Source organism: Montipora capricornis, chromosome 3 (genome assembly GCF_036669925.1).
Source record: "Montipora capricornis isolate CH-2021 chromosome 3, ASM3666992v2, whole genome shotgun sequence".
NCBI classification, from domain to species: Eukaryota; Metazoa; Cnidaria; class Anthozoa; order Scleractinia; family Acroporidae; genus Montipora; species Montipora capricornis.
Genome location: NC_090885.1, coordinates 58,221,467 through 58,231,466, shown reverse-complemented (window position 1 = coordinate 58,231,466; position 10,000 = coordinate 58,221,467). Strand labels below are relative to the sequence as shown.

General features: G+C 39.7%; 1 pseudogene; it reads right to left on the bottom strand.

The window, feature by feature from the left end:
- Nucleotides 1-8,390: 8,390 nt before the first annotated feature.
- On the bottom strand, nt 8,391-9,544 carry LOC138041513 (uncharacterized; annotated as a pseudogene).
- Between the last annotated feature and the right edge of the window lie 456 nt (nt 9,545-10,000).

Genomic DNA, 10,000 nt, shown 5'->3' with positions numbered 1-10,000 from the left:
CTACAACAGCTGAAGCGTACTAATATTTAGGTTATGCGACCCAGTTTAAAGAAATTCATCATTGTTGAAACCAATGTGTCGGCTTATCCTAGCATCGATGGGAATAAATGCGAGTAGCGTACATCCAAATGATCAAATATGCATTCGAGTGTAAGCCGTAACGTAATAAAGATCGTCGGTGGAAAAAGGCGTTTGGGTTCGGGAGAGTGAAAAGACAATAGACGTTTCTGATCGTGGATAAATAAAGGCTTCTTGTCTTGTCTTGTCGTCTGGAATATCAGATGCCACCTTCAGGCTGCATAAAACCTTCATAAAGTGGCGTTCAGTTATTCATCTCTTAAAGAATTAAAATTTATCTCGGTCTTTGATTTTTGTTTTAATTTTCTTTTTTTTTCCAGAGGATGAAAAAAACTCGCCAAAGTAGTTTCAGTGCGCAACGAACGCAAACCAAGACCCTATTCTAACATTGTGAGATCTGAAACCGGGCTGCCTGTAAATTTTACGGAATGAGTTTTAATTCAAACAAGTTTCATTGAGTTCATCATTCTTTGCCAGTCCCTCCCTGGATAGCAAGTGACCTCAAATAAAAAAGTAACTGTCACCCCTCCCCCGGGTAAGATTTGACATGAACGCGCTTAAAATTTCGAACTCGTGCAGTGATCGGCAATTTTTGAATTTCCCTCGTGAATTTCGCTATTGTAATAACAGCGAGTTTGAATTTCCCTCGTGAATTAATTAGCCTTTGGCGCTAAAGCTATTGTTTCAAGATCTCCTTTTATGGCCGTATTTGCGACACTAAACAAAAAAGCATTGTCTTTGAATTTGGTCAGCTTTTCTTGATACGCGCAAACCTTGTTTTTGTACGTACCAATTTGATTGCCTTTGGAATCAAGGTTTCAATTGTGTTCATCGTATATAGAAAGTCGCCTAGATAGGCTGGATGAGCAGTTTTCTTGTTTCGCAAGCGTGCAAGACCTGCCAATGACGCTTTGACTTGCTGACTGTGGGTGAGGAATACTCTGTTATGAAATTCCATTAAGGTGCTTTTCTGAAGAAAGAAAGAAAGAAAGAAAGAAAGAAAGAAAGGAAATGTATTGGGAAAATTTCTGCTGTTCTTAAAGACAATAAGTAGGCCTTGTAAACTAGTAAATGCAACAGAATAGAGAAGTAACTAACGGTTGTGCTAAAAGAGCAAAATTTTGACATCAAGGATCCAAAACTGAAACTATCAGATAATTATATTGCATAGCTATTATAGTTACCGATGTGTTGTCCCAGTTGGACCTTGTCAAGTTCATAGCTCGCATCACCGCATGTGCTGGTGAGATACATGTTGGATTGCAGGAAATTATTGATATGCTGTAGTCATTGTTCTAAAGAAAAAAGTAAATTAGCTCATTTTCTTTCTTTTTACATTTTTTTTTAATTTGGTGTTCCTATTAAGTATGTAGAAGCCTTCGTATTACTCTCTACATGCGCAAATCCCACAATACACTTATTTCACCCCCCAAAATTTTTCATAATCATTGTTTGCAATTTCTCCTGAGACACGTAGATGTCCTAAGAGAAACCGAAAACAATGCCTATGAAATTTTTTTGGGGTAAAAGAGGTGTATTATGGGATTTGTGCAAGTGGAGAATAGGGGGTTTTTATCCTGTTTATTTGTCATCCACTCAGAATACTTACTAGTAGCTCAGTATGAATATTATAAGATTGTTTTATCTTATGCTAAATCATGAATATACTGAAGAAAGGTTTCTTTTTTTTTTATTCCGATCCGGAATCTGGGATACTGAGCTACATGAGACTCGTGAAAGCTGTTTAACTAATGCAATAATAACACCAACTTTATTCATTAATTTCAATGAGAAGGGAAAATACCAGAGGCTATCCATATCGAAGGTATCCGCCCGCAGCCTGATGAAAGTGACTGATAGTGGATTTGGATGAGGGAGGGAGACCGGAGTACTCGGAGAAAAACCCTCGTAGTCAGATTGACATTGACTGAAACAGCCCACATGCGATCTCGGGATTGAGGGTTGAACCGGGGTCGCCGAGGTGGAGGGCCATGTTCATGATAACCGGCGCCGGCTAAGCCGCCCTGACTCTTCTAAGTTCATGGTGACAAATTGTCGCTTATACTATCCTCTAAAGCAGACAATGAGCATAGATGCACGACTATTTAAACGTGCCAATTACATGCTTTATATTTCGGATTGTGAGTTGTTGAAGGGGAGCCAGCTAAAACCGAGGACAGAAAGAATGAAGAGATGAGAACAGAAAACAATCGGGAAGCACATGCGTACTCATTAAAATAAAAAGAACTGACACAGGGAAAAAGAAAATTCAGCGCAACTTACCGTGTAGTTTATGGCCTTAACTGTCAAAGGGGCCATAAGTCGAGAGAGAGCGGCAAGATTACCCATCATCCTTTTAAGATTGACACGAAGACCAAGCTTTCCGACACATGTGGGAGACTTGCAAACGACGATCAAGAGGCAAACCAGTGCAAATCGTCGTAAGGAAACAGTGGAATCTGAAAAAGTTAGGAATAATCATGACCAACGATTAATCAAAGCAAAGGTGCTGAAATCGTGGACATAAATAGCGGGGGAATGATCCTGGTTTTAGAGGCTCGAAAAACCATTTGTAAAACTGCAGTTCACTATCCAGCACGCCAAGACTGAGTTATGGGAAGATTCAACTGAGGCAGATTAAGTGTGACCAAAGCCTACAGCCTTGTTGCCTCAGTATTTAAAACTATTCAACGCTAACCTTGTGTGTATACCACATATTAAAGCATGCTCAATTGAACTTCTTTAAAACACGTTCAACTTTTCTGTATTTCTGTGTGAATGGCGTATTAGATACCTCGCCAAAAACTGGGCGGGGGAGGGTGGGGTTACCGAGCACATTTTAATGTATGCTCGGAACGCCAATCATTGGGATGCTGAGTGAAAGTTTGTTCAAATGGACGATATCGATGTCGATCATGGCAAATGATGCCTCACGATAAATTGACAAAATATATAGAATACAACTGAATGAATAATCCGCGAATTTATTTACTTACATGCCATTATGTGGTCGTCTTCGTTTACGATTTTGTATCTGCTTGTCTTTTCCAATTCGAGTTTTGCCAGACTTGGAGTTTGAATGAAGAGTCTTCCATGTTTGCATCCTTATATACTCGCTTAAAGGTTCCTCGACTGTCATATCGCAGACTAAATTAAGAATCTCGCTCAGCTTCATTTTGAGACTGGAAGCTTGGGGAAAACCAACTGTTGGATCCTGTCAAAAGTACGAGGAAAGTATTTTGCAGGTGCATGGTCAGTTTTGCCCCCAAAATTCGACTTCCGGACCCATTTTCGATTTTTTTTTTGTCAAGTATTGGGTACAGAACATCTTTAAGGGTTACTTTATTCCATTACTTCTGTGACCAGAAACCTCGGAATTGAGATATCATAGCATATGCAAGCAGATTTGACCTGTTTTTAATGGCCCCATTGTCTTACCCTGGCCTACCAACAACACCTGCAGTCACAACAAATCGAGTCATTTTCCTATATTATTGTTTATAAATTTTTAATGAAATTGAACGGAATTTATGAGCTACGCTTCCAACTGTGTAATCCATGTCTGTGAGAAACTACATCCGTTGAGAAGACAGTTGGGGTCTCTCAGCTGGTAAGAATTTCAACAATAGCTATGGTAATTACTTGTGTGTTGCATATTGTCAGTAAAATACCTTTAAGGTTCGGGAGTTTAATTTATACGAGCATTCGTTGAGTGAATTAGAGAAGGAGAGCATGCATTAGACAGATGCATGGCTTGTGGGTCGGACTAGTGATGGCGAGATGTTGTCATCGTCATTTTCGCCATAGAGAAGATGTCTTCCTTCTTCAGCTGTCATGGGTTATATTTATGGCTCGCACCTAAATTAGGAGAAAGGGAACTGCTGTTCCAGCGTTCTCAAGAAAACATGAGGTGATAGTTTCCAGCATCCAGTTATCCGTAGGTTTGATAATCATATTCACGTCAAAGGCTTTGTCAAAGGAGTTGATGTGTCAGTCATGTTCAATATTTCTCTCATTACGATTATATTTTGAGCATGCAATAAATTTCAGTTTTATTTGCGGGTTATTAAAGCCCATAAAGACAAGCAGCAAAATAAGTAAGACTTAGTGATAAAAATATTTCAACAGTGTCTGTTAACATTGACTTAGGTTATAATAGTCTGTGTCAATGCAAGCCCATTTCAACCCAACAACTTTATGCCAACGTATTTCATTGACAAGCATTGTACTGAAATGCGAGTTTCTAGGCTGTTATGTAAACCTTTGTTCAGGATTGATTATTTCTTCGTAACTTACTGAATTTTACCCTCTCGTATAAATTACGACAGTTTGATTTGTCGGCGTTCAAATATACCAAAGCCCTCAGATACGTTTTGTATGAGATGGATCAAGGCAACTGAAAGTGTTTTAGAAACTGATTTGCCCCCCTGAGAGCGCATTGTAGACGAAATTCACTGAGATTGTCAATATCATGTTGATTTAGGAACAAAGACGGAGTAAGTCAGATGGGAGGTCTCACTTCTCTTAGCCAAACTCTTTACAGATTTATGCATGCATGACAGCCGGCAAAGATAGTAGTTCTTTGCGTTGGAGACACTTAATTCGTTTGGGACAATTTGGTAACATTTACTCATCGTCGGTTTGGTCGCAAAGTATAGTTAAGATGGACAAGACGAACTCTGCACCTCAAAACGCAAAGGAACAGGCAACTTAGTGGGTAGATCATCTGCATGAGAAATGCGTTTGAACTTGTCTTTATATTAGAGGAACGCACAGAAGCTGTTCATATTTTGCTATCTTTGGTCCCCGCGCCGGAAGGATAAGCGTCTTGCGCGGTTCTTTCCATCTTTGCACCAAGCAGTTATAAGTCTGATGAGATAGGCACAGTTCGACAGAATATGCGTCTAGTATAAAAAGGCCAATTAAAAGTGCTGAGAGCTACAATTTGGGCGGCACATGACGGTCGGAATGCAAGAAAGCTTGGATTCCGCCCCCAATTGAATAATTGGATCTTATCTTTGGAGAGTACCACATCACAACCGAGTGTGGAATAGCTTTCAAGCTTTTCTTGGTCCAACCCCTCCTAAAATTCTTTTTCAGTGTCCGAGAAGTTAAGCCTATTTGGATAAGATTGCATCTATAATGAAAGGAACAACAACTGAGCTAGCCTGATCTCATCATAAACTGCTTTGTAACGATGCTGTTCAGGACAAGCAAGCTAACCGTCATAGAAATCGGCTGTTTTGCAATTGATTTTTGCCCTTTAACGCAACAACTCCACACAAGACATTCCTCTTGAGGTGAACTACTGGGAATCCACACGATTTAAACGGGAATGTATCCTTAGCAGAAACAAAATGGGCATGCCAGCAGCCGCTCATATATAACAAGTTTTGGGAGGAATTTGAAAATAAATTTTGAAATATTCACGTTTAACAATTGATGTTGAAGGAGAGTGTGCATTGGCAAAATCGAACCTGTGTCCAACCGATAACGGACTTCGAGTGTTTATTTTACCACTGATCTGACGCAAAATCGACTATTATAAAACAAGTATAATGCTTCAAGACGAAGGTTTTCTTGAATACTTTCCCGTATTCTTTTGTTTGGGTTTCAACAGGCAAGGAAAACTCCTAGGGCCGGTTACTGGAAGCCTGGTTAGCGCGAACTGTTGCTTATAATAAGCAAAACCTACGGGTTTCCATTTAATAGTATTTATAGCTGTTAGCGCTAACCTTGCTCCGAGAAACCCGGGTCTGCAGCTGGGGCCCGTTTCTCGAAAGTCTCGAAACTTTTCGGGCCTATTTCGGGCATCGCAATTCCCTCTGTATCTCAAGAAGGGAGAGGTTTCAAATTGTCAAACTTCGCAGTTATTCTCCTTTGTGTTCAGTCTTGAAAAAACTTTAAAAGATCGGCTTTCCAAAACTAGAGGATGGCAGTTTTGCAAATGGCTTTTCGGGCACCAAACGTTTTCGGGTTTTTTGAGAAACGGGCCCCTGGCTGGTTAGTCATTGGCTGCGCGACCATGGGTACTACGCACGAGACCAAAATAACTTTTCACAGCATACAGGGTGATGTGTTCTGCCCGTCATCCCCTCTTGTTATGAGCTGTTCACTTTCTTAGAGCGGTTTTCAATTGAGAGTCGAAAGTAATTAGCGAATTACTTTGGTTTTGCATTGCTTCACTCACTGATTGGTTCAAAGTTCTCGCTCCACTTTTTCAACCAATCAGAGGTTAAACCAAAACCATTCGTGGCTCCCGCGTGCACAGTTTCCCGCGCTTTGTGTCGGGTACGTGTGATGATTACTTCGAGTTTTGATTGGTTTACTGGCCAGGATTGTCTCCGTCCTTTTTGATTGGCCAAAGTAATATCTTTGGTTTAGGTTTTACGACACTCATTTGAAAACCGCTCTATTCTGTATAGTATTCGATTATTTTAAAATTGTGCGTAAAAGCTCAGCAGTAACCTAATATTCTGTGAACATTTTTTTTGAAAATCTTTTTTTCTCTTCCATCTCCACAATGGCTGTGCCAAAACTTAACGTGACAAGAACCAACTCGAAAGTCTTAGGTCCTTTGGTCACTGTGAGTATTTTGTATGTATTTTATTTTGATGTTAAGTCATGTTCTTTTTTATTTTGTTGTTAAGTCATGCAAAGGAATCTGTATTGTTTTTCGTGTAATTCCTATAAATAGTGCAAAAATAATAAAGCTAAAATCAAAATCTTCGACTAGAATCCAACCATTTGACAAGCTTCGGTTGCCCTGCTTTGAATTCCACGAAAACAGCTAAAAAAAATTGCGAAGGAAGAACGATTCCTCGTTCCATAAGAGTCGGGAGACTGATCTAATCAGGTATTGTGGGATTGTTTGGTTTTTACTCACGAAGTCAGCGGGGTAACAGAGTTGAATTCCCAAATTATCAGTACCTTTCTTTTTTTATCATCGTGAGCTGAGTTAGGGCCTGTTTACATGGAGATAGGGTCACCCTCCTCGGAGGGTCATATGGTGACCATCCTGTATTGTTTTTCGTGGCTGTGTTTACATGTCAGGTAGGGTCACCCTAGGGGTGTATATTTTAACTAAAGCGTTTTTTTTTTGGTAACCGAGGGGGGTGCACGTACACCCAGTGCACCTTCCCTAGTTCCGCCCTTGTATCCATTCACTGGTACCAAAAAGGGAACTGTTCAGAGGGGAGCAAAGTGGAAAATAATTGCAGAAAATCTTTTGGAGATTTCGGAACCCAAATTTAAAGTTGATCCGAGAGCTGTGCGTGATCGCTACCACCTTCTGGCTCAAAAACTCCGAAAGAAGCTTTAAAATGAGCAGAAGCCAGTGGTATAGACACGGAAATGTCTGAGGCTGAAACTGCTATCGAGGAGCTTATACAATATACAGAAGGAAGATGCAGCTGAATCAATGGATGGAGATGGCACACAGAGGCAGAGGGATCGAAAACATCAAGACAAAGAGAATGCTGAGGACATGAGAAGACAGGCCATGGAAAGGATGGGGCAGACCCAGAAAAGAAAAAGTGTAGAGGGAGAAAATGAAACAAAGAAAAAGAAAAGGTCAAGTAGAAGTGATACTTTGCTTTATTTGCGAGAACGAAATGAGTTTTTGCAAGAAACCCATAAAGAGCAAGCAGATACAAGATTTCCAGGCATTGATGTTCACTGTTCTGAACAAGTTTCGACCAAAATGATTATCCTTTCGCTTACGATGAGGACACCTCTAGCTCGTTCACTTTAAGATAGCATATTTTGAAATGTTTCACTTGATGTCAGTTGAATTTTGAAAATTCCTTAGGTTAACAACAAAGATGAAAAAGGTTAACCTTTTTGTGTTGTTTATTTGCAGTCTCAGATCAAGGTGGCATTCACCCCTTCAGCATTTACATTGTCTTATACAGGAATGAGATCTTTATTTATTGATTTATTTATTTAAAAACAAACTTGTGTTAAGATACGTTACATTGAAATTACTTGAACTGTGACCACTTGTGGCAAACATTCTTATGGTTGCATTTACGTACTATATCTGCTATTTCACTTTAAATGTTTAATGAAAATACTGCAGAAACATTAAAAGTTCCCATTCGGCAAGCAAACTTTCTTTGACTGTTGTGAATTACAAAGCAAGAAAAACCGGTCTGCATTCTGTTTCTTTGGATTGAAATACTGTCTTTTAAGACAGACTTATTAAGATAAGTATGGGCAAATGGACTGGAAATGTATTATGTAAGCCTCCCTGTTTACAAGAACAAATTACACAACCTTTTGTTTTTGAAGAGTTAAAATGATGGCAAAAATTAAGAAAAGTATTATTGTAGAGTTGGAGGCTCCAGATCAAAGAATGTTGAGGTATGGTTCCCATATAAACAAGTCAAAGCATTTCTGAAAATTGCACATACTATGTAATACTTGCCAACTGAGCTCAACTGGATTTTTAAGTTTTTCTTAAAGTCAATGAATTTAAAGTATTCCACTATGTCCCTGAAAAGCCACTCCACCGACTCACGAACACCACTCATAGATGTGTTAAAGGCCTCTTGCAGTGTATTCAGTACAGCATGCTTGTATGGTCCTTGTAAATGGACCCTGAGCGGGTAGGCCGGGTCTTCGTATAAACACAAGGGCCTACCAACAGTAGAAAAAGCATTTCTCTCTAACTGATCAAGGAGTTTAGAATCAGCCAACATGCCTGCATCATGCCTCTTGCCCTCTAGAGTAAAGGAAAATAAACAGGTGTTGTATACTTTGCTTTATAAATGTCAACAGAAACTTCAAAGGGTCCTACAGTACAGTGGATGCAGTGAAAAGGAAGAGGTGGTAGGATACAGTTCGTAGAAATAAGATAAAATAACTTTTATTTAACTTTCAAAGTATTTAGCCCAAAGGGACTAATTGCAGACACTAAATAAACAGTACAATTAAAATAAAAATGTGTAAGGAAATTATTTAAACATGCTTGTATGAAATACTATATTATCCATGGGAATATCATGAATTGAAACAAATAACCAGATTGACAATTACCAACTGGGCCATAAATCTGAGCTATCATTCCAGATGGTACAGTGACAGACTGCAACTTGATTGCGTGTACTCTTTTGTGGCCATTGTAGCTGTAGACAACCCTTTGGTTATCTTGAGGTCGACATATTGGCCTAACAGTGCCATCTATAAATCCATAGCAGTTATCCAATGCTGCTCCCTTCTATGCACTCGCAGCTGCGTACTGTTCCAGCTTTAGTTGGTCTAACAAAAAGTTATTCCATTGCATGATGCGATGGCCAAACATATTTTAGATAAAGTCCACTACTATGTTTGTTATCATGGAAAGCACTGGCACAGGTTTGGCGAAGCGAGGAATCATGTCGCTGTACCGACAAGGATAACAGAATCTCTTTAGCGCCATACACAAACCTTCCATGCCATTACACACACTCCGTTGTTGGCAGAAAAAGTGTCGGGGATTTGGAGTGCCTCATGCAGCAAGAAAAGGAAGATCATTCTTCTCGAATCGAAATGCAGCTCTAAATTCTACCAGAAACCCATAAGGGTTGAAACGTGTAACGGCCCCTTGTGTGCTGGGGAACAAGCCTCTGAATATTCGATTTGCTAAGTACCATACTTGGAACAACAAGAGCGAGGGGTTTCCAAATATGGTAGCACTGAAACTGATTCAACCAATCAGTTCGCACTGAATATTCGGAAGCTGTGAACGCGCGTTACACGTTTCAACTCTTATGGGTTTCTGATTCTACAGGATCCATGGTTTCTTGGTCAAATTCTTGGTAGTCTTTATATGGGAAGCAAGGGTTCTTTGAAACGTTTTGCTCCCATAAAGGGGCGAATTCTTCATCGTCTATTGTTCCCTCGTCATAAGCTACCAGCAACTCGTCTCTAGCTTTTGCAA